Genomic DNA, 22,444 nt, shown 5'->3' with positions numbered 1-22,444 from the left:
ACATATCTTACGTACAAATAGCTTTGTTAAATGGGTAAGAAATACATAAAACGTTTGGTGAACAAAGAAAAGTTAGAAGAGTTTGAATTTTATTTAGAAACTACATTATTCACACTAATTGTGCTTTTTAATTAACGTCGTAAAAATTTCAGTACGAGCGCATTTCACTGAGGTAGCTGAAAAGCGAGCGAAATCATTCACTAGACGTAACTTGCAAACAAAGCATTTAAGAATATATTTTTATCTGAAATTTTTCCATTATTTTCACAAGTAGAATAGGAAAGTTCCGGGAGAACTTCGTGATACACTCTGTATATTACGTAAGGTCATACCTCGTACAGTGGGCGTCGTTGTATTTAGTAAAATATTAAACGTGTCTCTGTTTAAATCACAATTTCTTTTTATTATATTATTTTTAAGAGTAATTAAAAAAGTTATAAAAAATACTAAGTTACAAGAAGGATAAAAAAAATCCTTTTCGGCACGCCGGAAGGCGGAGGTAGGAGGTAGATTTCATCGGTGCTAAGTAGGGGATAAAAAAATTTCCATCTTAAAGTTAAAAAAAAACTTCAAATTTACTCAATACGACAATGGATACATGTGAAAAAAGTTTCACATGCTTAACATACGACAAGCCCATCTTATAATTCCAGCAAAACTTTGGTCATCCCTTGCCGTAAGGGTTGATCACATCAAAAATTGTTTCAGACAAAAGTTGTAGGAAATGTTTAGAGGATTAACGACCACTTTAAACGATTCGATACTGTGCCTATTAAGGAAGGTATGATGGTTTCGTCTTCAAAACCCCATTTTTTCCACCCTCTGGGCCAATGGTTGATGTTATCAAAAAACTTTACTTACATAAATTTTAGGCCCTTATCCCCTTATCCAAAGAACTGTAGGAACTTTAAACGAATTCTTTATTTTACTTAGTAAGAAATTATAGCGATATTTTGTTTTTTCGAAAAAGCCGTCCCATTTTCATTCTTACGGCCCAAGTTTGGCCGTTAACTAACTCGACCAGGATTTTCGGACGAGTTATTTTTAAGGAGCAATTTAAAAGTGATTGGCGCAAAATTACGGCAGTTATCGTGTCCACATGATAGTGAAATATATATATATATATATATATATATATATATAAACTTTTGGCTGACGGTCGTTTTGGGATCTGGGGGATGTGAAACGCGAAGATACGTTGACATTTTCCAGAAGAAATCGAATTACCCATTACAGTACGTAGCTTCTTTATGATGAAATCTACCAAAGTATTAGATTGTCTAAAAATATAATGAAATAAACTAATTTTTAATTTGGGGGTTTTTACCCATTTACAACCTCTTAAAACTGAATAAATCATTCGGTTGGAAAAATAGATATTTTGCGTAAAAATAAATCAATAATTTAGTTTTAATTATTAAAGGTCTTTTACTGATTTTTGAATAAAAGTCCATTTAAAACCATCATCTATTTTATATTACAGTAAACATCGGACCTTTAATTATTAAATATCACACCATTATTTAAAAGTCATTTAAATATAAAGTGATGCGATGATATTAAAGTGTAAGCTCCCTATTCTATTCGTATCGTATTATAATATAATATTAAATTTAAACTTGTTTTTCAAATTATAATTTATTATAAGCGTGTCATTACACGAATATTATTCCTATTTTTTTATAAATTTTGTTTTTATAAGATAGGCATTTTAAATATTATTACGTTCTATTAAATGAAATGTTTTATCTCTTTAATTTTTAAATAACAAATGTAATAATATTTTTTATTTCTTTTGACCGGAAGACTCGTTTGTAATTTTATTTAATAATATGTCGACATTAGAATATAAACAACACTTCAGGATTATTATCTTATTTTTTTGTTTAGCCTCCCGAACTACCTTAAGGTGTTACTTCAGAGGACGAATGAGGATGATTATTTATGAATGTAAATGAAGTGTAGTGTGTGGTTAATTGAACCCCAAATACCAAAGAACACGGTATCCATTCACCACATCTGGTTATTCATATCCGTAAAAAAGCTGTTCTTTCCTTTGCTTAGATTTGAACCTTAGAACTGTTGACTTCGAAATCAGCTGATTTGCCATTTTTTTTTGTTTTTGTCATCCCTTGCCGTAACGGTTGGTCTATCAAAAATTGTTCACAGACAAAGGTCTTAGGCAATGTTTAGAGGACTAAAGCAGTTTAAACCGATGCAATACTGTGCCTATCAAGGGAAATATGAATTTTTTGTCTTAAAAATTTTTCCACCCCAGGCCAACGGTTGGTGATATCAAAGAGCTTTACTTACATAAGTTTTAGGCTGTTATTCAAAGAATCGTAGGAACTTCAAACAAATTTGATATTTTACTTAATAAAAAAGTTATAGCAATATTTGGTTTTTTTCGAAAAAGCCCCCCATTTGTAGTTCCATGGTCCGATTTTGGCCGTTAACAAACACGTACGAGATTTTGGGACGAGTTATTCTTAAGGAACAATTTGAAAGTGATTGGCGCAAAATCACGGCAGTTTTCGTGCCCACAAGAAAGTGAAATTTATTTGTATAAACCTTTGAGCTGACGGTGGTTTTGGGGTCTGCGGGATGTAAACGTGAATCTAGGTTGCTTTCTTATGAAATCTACCTAAGAGTATATATATTTATTCATTCTCTGAACAACAGAAGGTTTTCGTCTAATTACACTTATTTTGTAATAGATTAATTTTGTAATGTATTAAAAATGCTAAATTTTTGGGATGGAAAATCCAATTCAAAAACTTCTAGATAAAAAAATATAGAAGCTACTTTTTAAGAATTTTTTTTTAATACTTTTATTTATAGTGGCATCAACAATTATAGTCATTAGCGATTTAAATGTAATTGCAAGATCGTAAATAATAAACGCCAAAAACAATAAACACAAACTAAAAAATAATACAAACTAAGCAAAAACCGCTAAATTTCGTTCATCCCACTATCACAGAGATACCGCAACAGTCTTTTAACCATTCCTTCCGGTTTTGTAAACACTTCACATCTGAACCCAAGTTTAATTTTTTTCGAATAGTTTCGAAGACTGGGCAATCTATAAGTAAGTAGTATACAGACAATTTTACATTGCACACCTCACAGTTCTGTTGAGGAGAGCCAAATAAATGGGCGTGGGTAAATCTAGTGTATCCAATCCTCAGCCGAGTTAAGATGACTTAGTCCCTTCTGTTGCTTTGGATAAAATGTTTCTCGAACACGTTCTACCGGATGCTATGTAAGGCCGTGGGAGGACAAACATGGGACTGTTTTCATGAAGTCGCTCTCGCACTTTAATTCTACTCGGAGGCCAATTATTGCCGCTCCTTCAAGCCACATCAGCCCGTTCGTTGCCGAGGATGCCGCAATGGCTAGGGACCCATATTAATACCACAGTCTTATTTATTCTTGAGAGGATAGAATATTTTATAAATCTGTATGTTGTGTTTTTATACAAATAACAATGCAATTTGGGAACATTGAATTTATTTAATTTTGTTTATTTCTAATAAAACTCGATATTTTTGGTTATTTAATTGATTGTGGTGCGTATTTAAATATACACATTCTCTCTTAGAAGTGTAATCTTTATTTCTGTTTGTTTTATAATCTAATTTTAAGTAAAAATTAAAAAAAAAAAAAAAGATTTGAAATCATACATAATTTCTAAATAAGTAAAAGAAATAATTTTAGAAAATATTTTTTGGTAATACTGTCTACTTCCATTATCTGTGATGTTATTTTATTTAAATAAATAATTTTAAAAAATAGACATGTGATTTATTAGTGTCAAAAATTTTGCGAATTAAAGCATAAACATCTTAATATATTTTCAAATTATTAATGTATTAATTTATTATAGTTGATAATTACATTTAATATTTAATAAAAATAGTTTATTTAATTTTGGACATTTTTAACATTTTAAAACACGATAAATATTGACTTCCATTTACGATAACAGGACATTAATATGTTATTTATTTCCAAGTAATTTGTAAATAATAATAATATCGATAATAAAAACATTTTACTTATTCTGCTATTAACTGATTTATTAGCTTCATAAAACAAAACTGGTTTTATCCCTTTTTTTAAATTCTGATTCAACTTATGTTTTGACACAGCTGATAATGTAGTCTATATATATGTGTTAGCACCCAGTCACCAACTACATCCTAATAAACTTGGCGTGCTTCCATGTACTGGTTAATCCAGTTTACGTAGAGCAGAGCAACATTAAGAAAACTGCTACCCTTTTACCATTTACAACATGCTATGCAAACGGCCCGGTCAGTCAGGTACGAATGATGCGGCCGCATTATCATACCTCTATTAAATGACCATCAATTATCGGATTCATATAAGTGTCTTTCTGCGGCTGTGTTATTAATGACACGCGTGTACTGTTTACTGTATTACTTAAACCAGTTTCTTTTTCATCTATGAACTGTTGGTACATTTATTATGAATTTCTTTTTTATTATTGCATCTACAAAGTATTACGCTCAATTTTAAATTTACGATGGCTTATGGAAAGTAAGCCGTAATAAGTATATGATAAGCAGACCTAAATACAGTTTATTTTATATCTCTGTTAAGCAATTTATCATATTATTTCTAATTGTGTGTTAGGTTAAGCAAGATAAATAACTAAGATATAATTTGTAAAATATGTATAATTGAATAACGTAGTTTATTGAATCGTGATATAATATCATTTATATCTTGCAACTATTAGCGATTTCATAATTTTAATTATTCGTTATTTTTCCAAATGAATTATCTATATATTTTAAATGATATGAATTTAATAAAATTGCTTGTTATTCAATTTCATTAAATAAATTTTCATGCTTTTATACAGGAAACTTGGAATAACTTAAATAGAAAAAAATTATAAGTTTCTTTTTTGGAATAATTTTTAAATTATTTTGTTATTTAAAAACAAAAAAAAAAAACTGTAATCACAACTTGAGACTAGGCAAAACCTTTGGTCAAATTTTAATAATTTAACTTGCAATCGAGGAGAAACCAAGGTATAAAAAAAAATTGTTTTCAAGAAAGTTACTTTTAAAAATAAATATTTTCAATAAAATTACATTGATAAGTAATCAGTAGAAATCTTATTTTTGTTATTAATTTTTTTGTAGAAAAGCATCTTTTATAAAACTTTAATTTTTTTATTTATTTTACCACTATCTTGTTTGTTTTTTTATTTGTTAAAGAAAAAATATTTATATCCAGTTTTATTCTAAACTAATATAACAGACCCAGCAGTGCTTCGCTATTGTAAAATTTCAGTGTTTAGCCATTCCTATACATAATATATATTTCATGCCAGGCTAGGCTAACAAATGTATGAAACTAATAACATGAAAAAACTTTCAAGACAATTAAGTTGTAAAATTTTCAACAAAATCCGTCAAGCAGTTTTTGAGTTATTAGGGCAAACACAAAATGAAGATTGTCTTTTATTTATATAGATTATAACCTGAAGAATTAGTTTCCATTATTATACATGATACCAATTATTTATAACTAAATCAGTTGATTAATGAATATAAATTTTAGTAGGTAAATTTACTGTAGTTATATTAAAATCCGCTTTAACAGCCACTTATTTACTCATAATGAATCGACAGTAAAAACCAATCGGATCGATAGCTACATGTTATCGATTTATCTCCCTTCCACAAGATGTTCCCCTTGAATTTTTGAAAACTTATATATACATATATATATATATATATATATATATATATAATGTTCTATATAAAAAATATATGAAATTAACAGTGGAATATTATGTTGTCACCCATTTTCCGTCGATGTGTAACATTTCACCATTTTATGGGATCGGGCGATGAGTTTAATTAATGTTGAAAAAATTTGAGAACATGGTAGAACTATTGTAAATTAAACAAAAGCATGTAATAAAAATAATATTATTATAAACTTAAAATAATTAATAGTAAAACCGACTTAAATAAATAAAAGTAATCAGAAAAAGTCAAATTTCTGAACTCCCCATTAAATTAAAATAATATTATAAAAATTTTTAAAAACTTGCTTTATACTTTGTAGTCACACTTTAATCAAATTATTATCACACATTGCATTAGTTTAATTAGTAGGTTAATTTGGATTTCAAAACATCGTATTAAAATTTTTAAAATATCAAACAAATTTTCAATCAAACATTTACTATACAAAATAACGAAATAGTCAAGTTTTTGATTATTGCAATTTTAACAGAACTTTTATTTTCGCTTATATACATTTAACAAATTTACCCCCGTACGGGAGAAAGTTTTCAAAAGTAATAGTGAAATATTTTACTGTCACCCGATTTTAGTAACTGTACAAAATTTCATCAATAGACAGACAATGTCAGAAGTATATTAAATTATTACACCCGCACCCTTAATTTCCACCCTTAATTTACCACCGTACGGGGGAATGTTTGCAAAAGTAATGGTTGAATATTGCATTGTCACCTGACCTTAGTAACTACGCAAAATTTCATCAATCGGCAGTGTCAGGAAGTATGTAAAATTAAGGATGGATTTGAGGACAAAATGAGTTAAAGAAAAGCAAGTAATAACTTAATTTTTTAAACATGGTACTGCTGATATGTTAAATAAATAAATTAACAATTAATATAATCTATCTTACCAGCACATTTTTGTTTTCTCTAGATCTTTCTGCTTACTTGGAAGCCATCATTAGGATTTAAAACTAAGGCATATATTCAAAAGTTTTAATTTTTTTTTAAATTTTAACTATGATTTTTTAAAACTTTTTCAACTAATTTTAACTCCCTCATGATGGGTTCCAAGTAAGTCGAAAGATCTAGAGGACATAACAATATGATGGTAAGGTAAATTATATTAATTGTTAATTTATTTAATAAACAATTTAACTTTCAATTTGGAGCCGACTTCACATAGTAAAAATTTAAGAATGACTTAATGGAAATCTGATTTGAAATTTTTTTTTTTTATTTGTAGGCTTACAAAAAAAGTCGTTAGACGGTACGATTCCTGTAAGTTAAACAAAAAAAAGAAAAAAGTATTACGTAAGCATCTTAAAGGAAGAGGGTTGGTGCGTTACTTTTTTCGACATGAAGCAGAGAGACTCAAATGCAAAATCGAAAAAAGCGTATGGTCAATAAATAATGTATGCGATAATATTATAAACTTTTTGATTACATCTAGTTCATACCAAAAAAATTTCAGATGTCTTACAATATCATTCTGTTGTTATATTATTCTAGGAAAATTCTAAAAACGTTTCAAGAATATTGTACCGGTAGTTTTAATAAATAATAGAACAAGGTTACACACTTAAACATCATGCGCTATACATCAAAACTAAATGAAATTGCTAACATGTACAGGAACCAAACAGCAACAGTAGCAATTGAAGAACATAAGAAAGAAGCCATAATAAGAAAGGGAGTCCGACAAGGATGTTCTCTATCTCCGTTACTTTTTAATCTTTACATGGAACTAGCAGTTAATGATGTTAAAGAACAATTTAGATTCGGAGTAACAGTACAAGGTGAAAAGATAAAGATGCTACGATTTGCTGATGATATAGTAATTCTAGCCGAGAATAAAAAGGATTTAGAAGAAACAATGAACGGCATAGATGAAGTCCTACGCAAGAACTATCGCATGAAAATAAACAAGAACAAAACAAAAGTAATGAAATGTAGTAGAAATAACAAAGATGGACCACTGAATGTGAAAATAGGAGGAGAAAAGATTATGGAGGTAGAAGAATTTTGTTATTTGGGAAGTAAAATTACTAAAGATGGACGAAGCAGGAGCGACATAAAATGCCGAATAGCACAAGCTAAACGAGCCTTCAGTAAGAAATATAAGTTGTTTACATCAAAAATTAATTTAAATGTCAGGAAAAGATTTTTGAAAGTGTATGTTTGGAGTGTCGCTTTATATGGAAGTGAAACTTGGACAATCGGAGTATCTGAGAAGAAAAGGTTAGAAGCTTTTGAAATGTGGTGCTATAGGAGAATGTTAAAAATCAGATGGGTGGATAAAGTGACAAATGAGGAGGTATTGCGGCAAATAGATGAAGAAAGAAGCATTTGGAAAAATATAGTTAAAAGAAGAGACAGACTTATAGGCCACATACTAAGGCATCCTGGAATAGTCGCTATAATTTTGGAAGGAAAGGTAGAAGGGAAAAATTGTGTAGGCAGGCCACGTTTGGAATATGTAAAACAAATTGTTAGGGATGTAGGATGTAGAGGGTATACTGAAATGAAACGACTAGCACTAGATAGGGAATCTTGGAGAGCTGCATCAAACCAGTCAAATGACTGAAGACAAAAAAAAAAAAAAAATATTTCATTTACAACATTATTGTATTCTGAAAAGTAATGCTGTTGCTTAATTTATGTTTGTCTAATTTAAAAAAAAAAAAAAAAAATATTGCAAAAGTAAATGTATTAATAAATAAATGAGTTATTACAAAAAACATAATTAAAAAACAATGAATAAAATGTTTTAACTATTGTGAAATAAAAATAATTACAAAACATAAAAATATAATGTTAATAAAAGAAGGACATCATGATATTTATTACATTTGCTTACAAAGAAAAACCTAGAACAATGATTAACCAAAGTAAGTCAAAGGAGAGAAAATTGTGTCTTAAGATTGAAAATAAATTAGAAGGATTATTACAAAGTCTTAATTATTATTAAGGCTTTCTAGAATACAAAATGGTGTATTATTTTCTTATCGTAAATTTTAGAAATAAATTTTCTAGAAATTGTACATACATATACTTTAATATGTAATATTAAACCTAAATATAATTTTAGGTTTAATATATATGAATGTCTGTGCGTGCGCAAGCAATGGATGCGTGTAATTATTATTAAGCTATAACAATTTTAATACCAATAATAATAATAACGATAAACAAGAAACATTTTTTTCAAATTGTCTGGATAAGCGATATAATTTTTCATTTTAAATAAAATTTTCCCCTGACTCAACTTTGAAAAACATGCTACAAGATCAGCAGCAGAAGAATTTTTCTACATAAGTACATTTGGTGGTAAGTAAAACTATGATTACATATGAAATAATATAATAGTAAAATTTAGAATCTCCTATTTCTTTTTGTTGTATAAGAATTTATACGTGAGATAGATTAAACATAAATTTCTAATTCATGAGTTTAAAAAATTCCAGCTACAGTAAATTTCTTATTTATTATTTTATTAATTCCATTTTATTAGGATTTTAACAAAAAATACACGCATAGATGATTTTTTCAGTTCTTTTTAGCCCAAAATATTTTCATAAAACTTGACAAAATCTTTCTGTAGATGAGGAGTTAAGGTATTACGCATAATATAATTGGCAAAGTTTTTCAATGAAAACATAACATAGACCTATCTATTTCATGTAATTTTTCTTTATTGTTTCTTATACTGTATAAAAATAAGATGATTTTTAAAAAAAATTAAATTAATACGTTATCAGTTAAAGTAGTTTGTTATATTTTGGAGTTCAAAGAGGGTAAAGTTGTGTGAAAACAGAGAAGGAATCGTTGTACAGTAGAAGAGCAATAGTGAATGGTGGGAGGGGGGGTATGAGGTTGATTTCATCCCAGACTAGCTAAGGTTAGGCAGGAATATAAGGATGTATAATGCAAGCCGGTGTAGCAACGAAGCTGAACCGGGTACAAAGCGTTCTCTTGGATAAGCCTCAGGGTTGTACTCCCTTTCATCAGGCAGGATGTTTGCCTTGGCAAGAGGAGATAGAGGGTGTGCCTGCCCCCCAGGTACACCCTCTTTGATAAACCATCCCTCTCCTTATTTCATCTACTATTATTACTATTTTCTCTTCCTATTCTCCCACCCCTCCCGCGTAAAACCTCTCCTCCATCTTCTTCAGCATGAGTGACTCCCTGATAGCCGACAAGACCGCGGGGGAGTAAGAGTAAAGGAAAACAGAGACAGAATAAGAGAAAGAGAGAGAGAGAGTGAGAGAGACAGTTAAGACCGAGTGAGAAGGAGATTGATGTAAGCCACTTCCCCGGGACGCTAATGCTGCCTCTATCGCAGCTAGTGAGACCGATAACACTGTATAAAGTCAGTGAGTTCAGGGTTTCAACTCTTTGCCATTACCCACCCGACCATCAACGGATCAACCTCTCTATCGTCAATAAATCATAGCATAATGTTCTATAATCCAATTACATCATATACACGACACAGCGACAACAAAACAGAACAAAATGTAAAGAAAAAGGGTATTCATGAAAAAAAAGACACATTAATAATTATTTTACGTTTAAATCAATTACGCTTAAGTTTAAGTAAGACATACCTCTTTGTATTTGTTCAGGGTTCAAGTTATTCCGTTACAGAAACTTAGATAGCTTATAAAGTTAACTTAAAGAACCATCATCGTTTTTCCGATTACCATTTCTTTACTTCTTTTCTCTATAAGATTATTAAGCAAAACAAGTTTCGAGACGCCATCCTATTTTGGAATTGCTTTCTTAATCGTGTTCTGAAAAAAAATAATTAAAAAGAAAATAAGTAAAAAATAAAGAATACGTCATATATATATATATATTTAATGTAATATATAATATACAATACAATAAACAATAATTCTACAATAATATGTAATACAATTTACAATATATATAAATATTTATTATTTTTTTGTCCTAATGTATACGTTGCAATCTCTTCAACTAGTGAATAATAAGTAACCCTCCGTGGCTGAGGATTTGTACGAAATGTAAATAAGATGTAGTCTTGTACAGACTCAAACCGACCACTCCTGTGAAGTGTGGTTAATTGAATCACAACCACCTTCTTCTTTTTTCCTGTTTAGCCTCCGGTAACTACCGTTTAGATAATTCTTCAGAGGATGAATGAGAATGATATGTATGAGTGTATATGAAGTGTTAGTCTTGTACATTCTCAGTTCGACCGTTCCTGAGATGTGTGGTTAATTGAAACCCAACCACCAAAGAACACCGGTATCCGCGATCTAGTATTCAAATCCGTGTAAAAATATCTGGCTTTACTAGGACTTGAACGCTGTAACTTTCGACTTCCAAATCAGCTGATTTGGGAAGACGCGTTAACCACTAGACCAACTCGGTGGGTTAAGAATCACAACCACCTAAGTAAAAAAGCTATTAAATTTTACTAGGATTTGAATGACCTACTAGACCAGCTGGGTGCGCTATATATATATATATATATATATATATATATATATATATATAAAATATAATATAATATTCATATAAAAACATATAAAGTTACTCTATGACTTGTAGTAAATTATATTAAAATTATCAGTCCAGTTTCTACGTTATATTATCATAAATACATCTTAAAATGGGCAGATTTTAATTTATTTTTCTATTTTAAGAGTAATTTGGATCCTCGTATAGATTAATTACTAAAAAGGCTGTACGTAAATGAAAGCCTTACGTCAGGAAACATGGTTGTTGTATCGACCTATATTATTTTATTTGTGTAACAATAAACTCTCGCAATTCGATAAAGTTTTCCGCATATTTTGACTTTATTTCCAATTAAAATGTTGTTTAGTAATTTTTTCACAAATCGTATGCTGAAGGTTTATTTTTAAACTATTTTCTCAATAAGTGAATTAAAGCAAATAAATAAATCACAAAAATTATTCTTTCAAGGTTAGAAAAGGAATAACGTTAAGAAAATAAAAAAATAATTAAGGCTAAAATAACTGTGAAACCTCCGTTGTTCATTCGCAGTAAAGAAAAGAAAAATCATTTTAAATTTAATTTTTTGAGTTTGAAAGTTTCCTTCAGTAAAATGTATCTGAAACGTGTAAAATAAAATAATTTTTTCCAAAAAAATAAGCGAATTTAATGTATACAATTTTTTTTTATTCAAGAAAAAAAGATTCATTTATAAATTTTTCTAGTAACGTTCATTCAGTAATTTATATTAAAACAGGTTTTTCTTCAGTTCATACTTAATTCCGTAAAATTATGATTTGTTTTGTACGTAATTTTAAAGGTACTAAAAAAAAAAAAATAGACCGCATTTCTTAATAAATTACAAAATAATCATTAGTTGTGTAATCAGGATGTAGGTAGCGCTTGCAAGGAAATTTTAAAATCACTTTCGCACGAAAAAGAATATTAATATACCGCCGATACCTGGAATTAACCAATCTTAATTAATAAAATAATAAAAAAAAGCTTAATTTATACTCTATTTTTATTGCAGGAAATATAGCTTTAGTCAGACACTCAAAATATTACTATAAAGAAATGTTCTCTTCTATTTCTCCTGTTTAGCCTCCGGTAATTACCTTTCAGATAATACTTCAGAGGATGAGATGTACGGGTGTAAATGAAGTGTAGTCTTGTACAGTATCAGTTCGACCGTTCCTGAAATGTGTGGTTCATTGAAAACCCTACCCGCCAAAGAACACCGGTATCCACGATCTAGTATTTAAATCCGTGTAAAAATAACTAACTTTACTAGGACTTGAACGCTGGAACTCTCGACTCCCAAATCAGCTGACTTGGGAAGACGCGTTCACGACTAGACCAACTAGGTGGGTCTAAATAATAAAGAAACGCTGTACGAAAGGTACCGTTATCGGTTTAAATCTTACTGCTTGTCTAATGATGGCGTTATCTAAATAAATTTATTTATAAAACTCCCTAAAGTTCTATAAATGTAGTTATAACAATAGGTTTTTTTTTTGTCAGCCAATTTAATTCTTAAGTTTTAAGCAAACACTGGTACAAATAAACAAACACACGGACTTCTATTATATGTATACATAAATAAAGTATATGCGAGACTATTCTAACTAGTTTTTTATAAGTTTTATTTATTTTTATAAGAATATCTATCGGAGTTTTGAGGGATTTTACATGAAAATAGAAAAAATGAATTCTACTGAAGATTAAGAGTTATTTATGCTTACGTAAAGGTTTTTTAATTTTGTTTTATATTTTTTCTTTTTTTCTAGAAATATCACGATTTAAGTTTTAGTTTTTACATCAAGAAATAATTATGCTAAATAATTACTGAAAAAAATTGTTAAGAAACTTCTTAAAGAAAACAAATTTCATTTAAAATTAATTTTTAATTAAATTGCAGATTTAAGATATTTAGATATTTATTCGCTCTCAATTGATATTATCTAATACTAGCCGGCCCATCTAACTAAAACGTGGACTCTTGGGGCCCAGGTTGGACCAGATGAACCCCGGAGCCAACTCAGGGGTTCCTCGAGGCTACGGGGCCTACCTCAGGACTGCAGAGCTCGCTTAGCTCGCCATTCCCGAGTTGCCAGGGAGACCGGTGCCCTGGAAAAATGCAGATTCGCTTCACTCGTCATTCCCTTCTACCCCGAGGGACCAATTCCCTGGACCCCTGCATTATTCGTTACCCCTTGGTTGTGAGAATAATAGTGATAAATAATGATTAAATTATTCAGGCTTTATAGCAACCTGAAAAAGAAACTAAATTACAAAAGATAGAGAATAGTAACTATGGTAACTAAAGTACACAGAGTTTTATCAACGAAAAATTCACAACTTATTTTTTTTGCCATGGAGCTAAAAATATGTATAATAATGAAGTAAAAGGATTAATTGCTTTTTCTTTAGCATATATCTTTAATTCACATCTTCACCTCCTTGGGGGGTGAATGAAAAATTAATATTTTTAATAGCTTAATCTTCAAGGGAGCTAGGGCCTCGATCTAAAGGTTAAAACCTTCTCTGGGATAACACGAATGTATCCTCTGAATTTGAAAAGAATCGGTCATTTAAAATTTAAAATTTTATGGTACGCCACCTAGGGGCCCGAATGAGAAGTGCAGCACCTAACGGATTATTTATACATTTTCACAAAAATTTTTCATTTTAATATAGCCTATGACACTTCAGATTACAATATGAAGCTACTGTTAAAATTTTTTAGCGATTAGTTTTGCGGTTCTTGAGATTTTTGGTAACATATGAACATACGTACAAAAAAGTTTCCTTCTTAGAGATTAAACTTTTTAGTTAAAAGTTGTTTTTATTTTATAGAATGGTAAAACACCCGTTTTAAGGTATTTTATATTATTGCTTAACTTTTTTTATATTTAATCATTAAAATATATATATATATGTGTGTGTGTGTGTGTGTTTGTATCAAGACTCTCTTTTGGGAATGGAGTGAATTTCCGCCAAATAATAAGAGCGAAAAAAATACATGCAGAAACGAAAAACTGGTGTTATTCACAGAAATGGCTAAGCTTCTTATGAAAGATCCCGACTTTCTGTCCATTAAAAAAAACATACACTAGAACATGACAACCGGTAATATCGCCTTTTTTAATGTATTTCTCTTTATATAAAAGCTATTTTCACTAATAAATATTCATTAACTGACACATTTTACATGTCTTTACTCTTTTCTCGTCACGTAAAATGAAACCGCCATTTTTTTTCTTGTTTAGCATCCGGGAATCACCGTCAGGTATTACTTCAGAGGATGAATGATGATGATAATGTATTAGTATAAGTGATATTTATTAGTGTAGTGGTCTTGTACGACCATTCCTGATATGTGTAGTTAATTGAAACCCAACCATTAAAGAACACCGGTATCCACGACCTAGTATTCAAATCCGTGTAAAAGTAGTATTACAGTCCATATATACTAGTTTTATTTATTTACACTAGTTTAGTATGGAAATTTTGGTCAGTTTTAGCCGGCCTCCGTGGCGCGAGTGGTAGCGTCTCGGCCTTTCATCGAAGATCCCGGGTTCGAATCCCCCGATCGGCATTTTCACACGCTACAAAAATTGCCATTCATCTCATCCTCTGAATGAAACCATCTAACGGATGATCCCAGAAATTAAAAAAGCAATAATTATTGATATCAAAACCACAAAAAAAAAACAATTTCATTGTAAAAGTGACTTTCAGTAAAAGTGAATTTCATTCATCTCCTCAGGATAAAAACATTATGAAATTAAAAATATGGTGAATAATACAAACCCCTGAAAAACACTTACAATAACTTATCCCTCAGAAAACAATTATTTTCCGAGAATCCGCAAAAAATGATATTTTTAAAATTACAAAGGAAGACAAGGCTGTTCCAAAACATAAGAAACACCGATTTAGAATAAACACGAAAAAACATCCAAGATCAACACCTAAAGTAATATTTTGCTATTTTTTATTTTCTAATTGAAACAGTCCCGTGGCGAGTGAATCTTTGTTATTTAAAAAATATAATTTTTTTGGATATGGGACAAAAAATTGTTTGTTTAAGGAAACCTTGAAATTGTAAGTGTTTTTCGGGGGTTTCTATTACTTACAATTATTTTTACTTTATAATGCTTTTATCCTAAGAAGATTCACTAACATTTTTACAAATGAAATTGTAGATTGTCATCTCTCTCTCTCTATATATATATATACATTTTTAAAAATAAATATTTCAGTGTTTTATTTACTAACAAACTTGGCACAGATATATTTTATAAATATGAACACAAAATATAATAAACTCCATTGAAACTTTAGTAAAAGTTGAAGGGTTTGGTTTAACACAAAATATAGGAGGGGATAGATTTTTATATAGGGTCCAGTTATGGCCACCCAGTAAGAATAAAAGGGGTGTTTTTATCGGCTACTGCTCTAGTTTGACCACACATTTCCGCATGCCCTAAAAATCATCTTCCCCTAACTACAGAAATAAATAAAAAATGAACCCTCCTCTTCACATGTTGATATTTTTAAAATTAAAGGTCAGGGGGCGCGCGGGTTGTCCAACCCTTTCTGACCCTTACCTTAGACCCTCCCCTATTTTATATGTATGTATGATTCTGTTTCGTTTCCTGATCAACTGTATTTCCTGTATTCTACTGGTATCCAAATACAAATTGACTATTGCTCTACTAATAATGTAAGTTTTTTATGTGCTAATTTATTGATTTTTTTTTAATGCATGACATATCTTTTTTTTTAACTTAATATTTATAGATGTAAAACTATTTTGTATATTCATCAATTGTTTGAAAATAATTTATTAAGTGTCTTTTAATAAGTTACATTTTATTTGTAAACTATTCTCTAATCTTCTTGGCTTTAAAATATGGTTTAAATTACGAAGTTTAACTAAAAAACGGTTGAAATTAAGGGCATATGATTGATACAATTCTATTTATTTTTTAATAATAATGTTTGTTTTATTTATTGTCTGTTTTCAAATATATTTCTTTGTTAACCATTTGTTTGATGATTGAAACGCAATTTTAAAACATCTTTATTTTCTAATCATAAAATTAAAACGTTATTTTTTTTTGTAAAAATAAAAAATTGGAATACCTTAAATCAGAATACTACACGATTCGTTCATTTCTATTTTTATAATTTTTTTAAAAACATATAATTATGAAATAATGTATTACGGGTTTTTTCTGTTTGCAAAAGTTTGGAATAATATTATTACCATTTTTCCTTATCAAGCGTAAAGGATGCTTTCTGATAGTTTAAAAAATTGCAATAAAAGTAAAAGATCAAACTAGATTTAATAATGAGAAAGTTTTATATTTAGGAATAAACTTTTTGTATAATAATTAAGATTTTTAATCAAAATTGTTAGAATTTTTACTCACAAAAATATTGATAATATTTTTAAATAATTTGAAAATCATATAATAAAATATACAACTATATTATTTTCATATCGGTCAATTAAAAACTTTTATATAAAAATAGGGTATCCACTTAGCAACATTTTTGAGTATTGACTATCCAAGCGCTTTCGGATTATTCCTCCATAATCAGGGATTGCTGATTAAAAACGAATTTTAGAGTTGTGCATATACATTTATATAAATAGGAATTAGAATGAAAATAAAATTTAAAATTATTATGTTCATAACAGTTGACTGTCAATAGTTAAAATAAGTCGACGTTAAAAGAAAAACGTCTTGTCAGTCAGACAAGACGTTTTTCTTGTCTTACTGACAACTGTTACCGTGAACAGTTATAAATTCGATTGCCAAGTTTTTTCTTACAGTAATTAAAAAATACTGACAACCAGTTGCATGACTTTCCCATCACGAGGTTTTTTTCTGGTGTACGGCATACACACACAAATTATAATATTTATAATTTTATTTAAATATAATTTTTTCTGTTTATTAAATTCAATGATTCTAACTAAAGCCCGCGCATACCGTATTTCATTCACGCGGATATATTATACATACACATATATTATACATTCATATATATAAAGTGAATATTATTCGCTTTAAATATTATTTAATTCTACCGCGCACCTGTGACATCACAACATAGCAGCTGTACGTCAGTGGTACACTAGTGCTCCTTGCAGTGAGAGGGGGTACTATTGACGCATATACCCACTTAGCCGCTTGTTTATTTAGAGTACTTTTTTGGGGTGCAAAAATATTTTTTCCAAATATTTTTTTTTAAGTTTTAAAAATGATTAAGATAAATATTACCTTGATTAGGCGAAAATTCGAGATACTGAGGGTGACTGTGCTCTACAGCCTCACCATGTTAACATTTTAAGTTGAAAATTATGTAGCGTCTATGCCCTATATATAGAAGTAATCTGATTTGAAGTTTTGTCAAAATCGGTCCAGTAGTTCTGGAGATATAAGGTGATTAAGAAGGTGACACCGAACATACACATACCCGGAAAATTTCCATACGGTTTTTTTTTGGGTTCCTTAGGTGTCAAAACGTAAAGATCAGGTGAAAATCGCATATACCCAAATTGGAGCGATTAAAATACTTTTTCTAAAGCTATAGCGCTAGACGAGATAGTAAAAAAGATAATATTTTATTAATGAGAAAGAATCAAGAAGAATGTAACAAATTTACAGAACATGTTCTACAAGTGAAAATATAGAAAAAAGTTCGTGTAAACATAGGTTTGGAAATGCTTCGTTAAAGAGTGTCGGCTGGCAAAGGATTTTATTCTGATTTCTGCGACTATAGTAAAACTCAGCCTTCAGTAATTTTTGTGATTGAAATTAAGTGATAAATTTAGAGGTTTTATATGGAATCTATCCTAGAAACTTTAAAAAATATAAGTCTCAGAATTGTATTTTTAGTAGTTTTCGAAAAATTTTTAAGTAAAACATAAAAGATTGAAGGTGATCATAATAGAACACACACTATTTTATGTTTATATTTCATTTTATGTAATATTTGACTGTTCGTTTAAATTTTAACCAAATAGTTACCTGTTTATGAAATAAAATTTATAATTACATCATAAATAATATTTTAATTAAGATATAATAAAAAGAAATTAAAAATATTTTCCGAATAAAAAGTCCACAAAAATAATTTTATTTTCTAATCAAAAAGTGTAAATTAAAAAATAAAAGATTACAAAAAGAAAAACAAGATGTCTGTTAGATACATTTACGTATTAAAAAAAGGATATCAGTATTCTGATATACAATCTACATGAATAAATACAGAAAAATTATTTATTTTTGAATAGATTTCTTTCGATATGATTTTATATTTTTCTTTACAAGTTTATATTTTAACAACTACCACAAAAAAATAAAAAATATAAGAGAAATTCTTAAACAAATCTTGTTTACAAATAGTAGACCTAAATATCAATCCGCGCCAAAAATGTGTTATATATAATAATAAAGTACAGCTGTGTCATTCTCGGGTAGAAAAACTGAACGAGGAAAAAACTTACAGTGAATCTAAATGCGACTAAAAAGCGTACGGAATATTATAATACAACACAGCATATATAGATATGGCATATGTTAGCGACGAAATTTATACCTGAGTATAAAATAGTGAATGACCGTTTGGCAGTTACATATTCCATCCAGCTGCATCAATAAAAACTGGGCTTATGCAGATTGTATGCAGATAGGTAAAATGTTCAGGTAAAAATCTGCCTGTCTAAAAGCTGCCTCATTTAAATATTAACCCTTTATTTTTACCTTCCGCATTCCCTACAAAGCTATTAATATAACACTATACTGATTGTTACATTCTATCTTTACCGCCTCCCTTTTCGTCTTTCCATTTCCGTCTAATTTATTTCTATAAAATATAATCTCTCTTTTTCTACGTACAGTACTACTCGCGTGTGGCGTTGCCATTTGTCTACTCGGTGAACATTTGTAGCAACTGTCGTCTAGAAAATAACCCTTGCGGAATATCCTTTCATAATATACGCTTTATCATATGCTAGCTATGATTTATGACAAATATTTCAAGTATATACTAATAATACTTAACAATAGCACAATAATTGTTATTTATATTTAATATTTTACGTGCTGAATAAAATCGTAATAAAAAGTTTTTAAATCCTAAGTGGTTTAAAACAGAAAATTCTCAAAATTTAAACGATAAATTAAACCTTTTTTTCTAATATTATTTTAAGTTGATATTTCCTCCAACGCTTTTAAAATTATGTGATATTCAAAGTAAAAGAAAAGATTCAGTGTTTCTCCAAGAACCATTTTATTAGATCAACCTAATCAGAAGACTGCCCTAATCAAAATTACAAAAAAAAAGTAAAAAAAATACTTTTATCTTATTTTCTTTAATACTAGTACTATTTCCGTGAGGTTTTATTGAAATATATCCGTAATAAATCCACAAATCAGAAATCAATGTTCTCCACAACAAGATAATAACATACTCCATTTAAAATTTTAAAAATTAATAATGCGTTTAGTTCCTCGTACGAGGTAAAGGAAGTAAGTAACTATACTTCCTTTACCTCGTATCTAATCACGAATAATTTCGGTTTTCAGATTCCAACGGAAATATCCATTTCGACCCTCCCTGAATCCATTTTGATTAGTTTCGTCGTGATATCTGTACATACGTACGTATGTATCCCGCATAACTAAAAAAACGATTAGACATTGAAATTTTGGATTTAACATTGTTGTAACATCTAGTTGTGCACCTCCCCTTTTGATTGCAATCGATTAAACCAAAAGTATTCAAAAAAGCCCAAAATAAAAAAAAAATAGGATTATTGACTTTTTATTAACTGCATTAATAAGCCCTCATTGAGACCTTTTCAACGATATTCCATAAGAGGAACCTATTTTCGTTGGTTCCAGAGTTATAGGTAAATAAAATTTTAATTAATGAAATATTTTGATCTTACAAGGAGATGGCACATCGGTTCGAATCCGATTTCATATATATATATATATATATATTTTTTTAGTTTAAATATATTGATTTATTAATAATTATTAACCTCTGATTATAAAAAAAAATTACGTTAAATAATCATTTAACGTTAAATAATCATTTTAACTGGAATAAAATGTTCAGCATTTTAAAAAAATTAGGGTTCAAATACAGAGATAGAAGAACAATTGCTAACGTGTACAGGAACCAAACAGCAACAGTAACAATTGAAGAACATAAGAAAGAAGCCGTAATAAGAAAGGGAGTCCGACAAGGATGTTCCCTATCTCCTTTACTTTTTAATCTTTACATGGAACTAGCAGTTAATGATGTTAAAGAACAATTTAGATTCGGAGTAACAGTACAAGGTGAAAAGATAAAGATGCTATGATTTGCTGATGATATAGTAATTCTAGCCGAGAGTAAAAAGGATTTAGAAGAAACAATGAATGGCATAGATGAAGTCCTACGCAAGAACTATCGCGTGAAAATAAACAAGAACAAAACAAAAGTAATGAAATGTAGTAGAAATAACAAAGATGGACCACTGAATGTGAAAATAGGAGGAGAAAAGATTATGGAGGTAGAAGAATTTTGTTATTTGGGAAGTAGAATTACTAAAGATGGACGAAGCAGGAGCGATATAAAATGCGGAATAGCACAAGCTAAACGAGCCTTCAGTAAGAAATATAATTTGTTTACATCAAAAATTAATTTAAATGTCAGGAAAAGATTTTTGAAAGTGTATGTTTGGAGTGTCATTTATATGAAAATGAAACTTGGACGATCGGAGTATCTCAGAAGAAAAGATTAGAAGCTTTTGAAATGCGGTACTATAGGAGAATGTTAAAAATCAGATTGGTGGATAAAGTGACAAATGAAGAGGTATTGCGGCAAATAGATGAAAAAAGAAGCATTTGGAAAAATATAGTTAAAAGAAGAGACAGACTTATAGGCCACATACTAAGGCATCCTGGAATAGTCGCTTTAATATTGGAAGGACAGGTAGAAGGGAAAAATTGTGTAGGCAGGCCACGTTTGGAATACGTAAAATAAATTGTTAGGGATGTAGGATGTAGAGGGTATACTGAAATGAAACGACTAGCACTAGATAGGGAATCTTGGAGAGCTGCATCAAACCAGTCAAATGACTGAAGACAAAAAAAATAAATAAAAATAGTGATTTTATCAGAAAATTTGTACACATCAGAGTACTTAATATTCATAAGAATTGAAATTAAAAATTTGTTAACAAAAGGAAGAAAAATGTATGAATGAAAATGAAAAATGGAGAATAAAAGCTAAGATCCAAGATGACATTTATTGAAAATTTTAGATACAATTAAAACCAGAAAAATTTTATTTTATAGTATCAATTTAGATCTTCATAGGGGAAAGGTAGCGCCCCGGCCTTTTATCCGGAGGTCCCGGGTTCGAATCCCGGTCAGGCATGGAATTTTTCAAACACTATAAAATTCACAATCATCCACCGGTAACTGAGTTGAAACGGTAAGTCTGTCGTTATTGTAAAAATAAACAAGGATTAATTTCAAAAGATTAATCAAAAAGAAAATTCAAAGATAATCAAACAATAAAATCGGAAATTTAAAGGATCAGGGTATTTCAGAAAGTCATAAATTAATTCTGTATAAATAACACCGAAATAAGTGAAAAAAAGCTGGAAACGTATCGCATAACTTTTCCTGCAACGGGCCGGTCAAATCATACAATATTATGTAAACCTATTTCATCGCAAAATATGTTCATTTGCAGACAGAACATTAAAGGTCTTACTTTTAGTTTTAGAATAAAATAATTTCAACTTGTTTATAAATGAATAATAAAAATTTACAAACACATTAAAAAACTTTATTCGGTAACCAAAGGTTATATGCTAATAATAAGACATTAAAAGACAAGAATAAGACATTATAAAATTAAAAATTTACACTCATGATAAAAATAATTTGTAATTTTTGCGAATATAATTAATTTATTTATGCAGTTAGAGCAAAAAAAAAAAAGAACAGAATTTATATATAGTATTTTTAGAGGGGAGAATAAATTATATGTAACATCTTTCTAAAAATATTCATTTAAGGTTAACTTAAGAAATTTGCTTTAACTCTAAATATAACAAATTCAGTACAGCCT

Source organism: Lycorma delicatula, chromosome 10, assembly GCF_047948215.1.
Source record: "Lycorma delicatula isolate Av1 chromosome 10, ASM4794821v1, whole genome shotgun sequence".
NCBI classification, from domain to species: Eukaryota; Metazoa; Arthropoda; class Insecta; order Hemiptera; family Fulgoridae; genus Lycorma; species Lycorma delicatula.
This window is presented reverse-complemented; position numbering follows the sequence as displayed.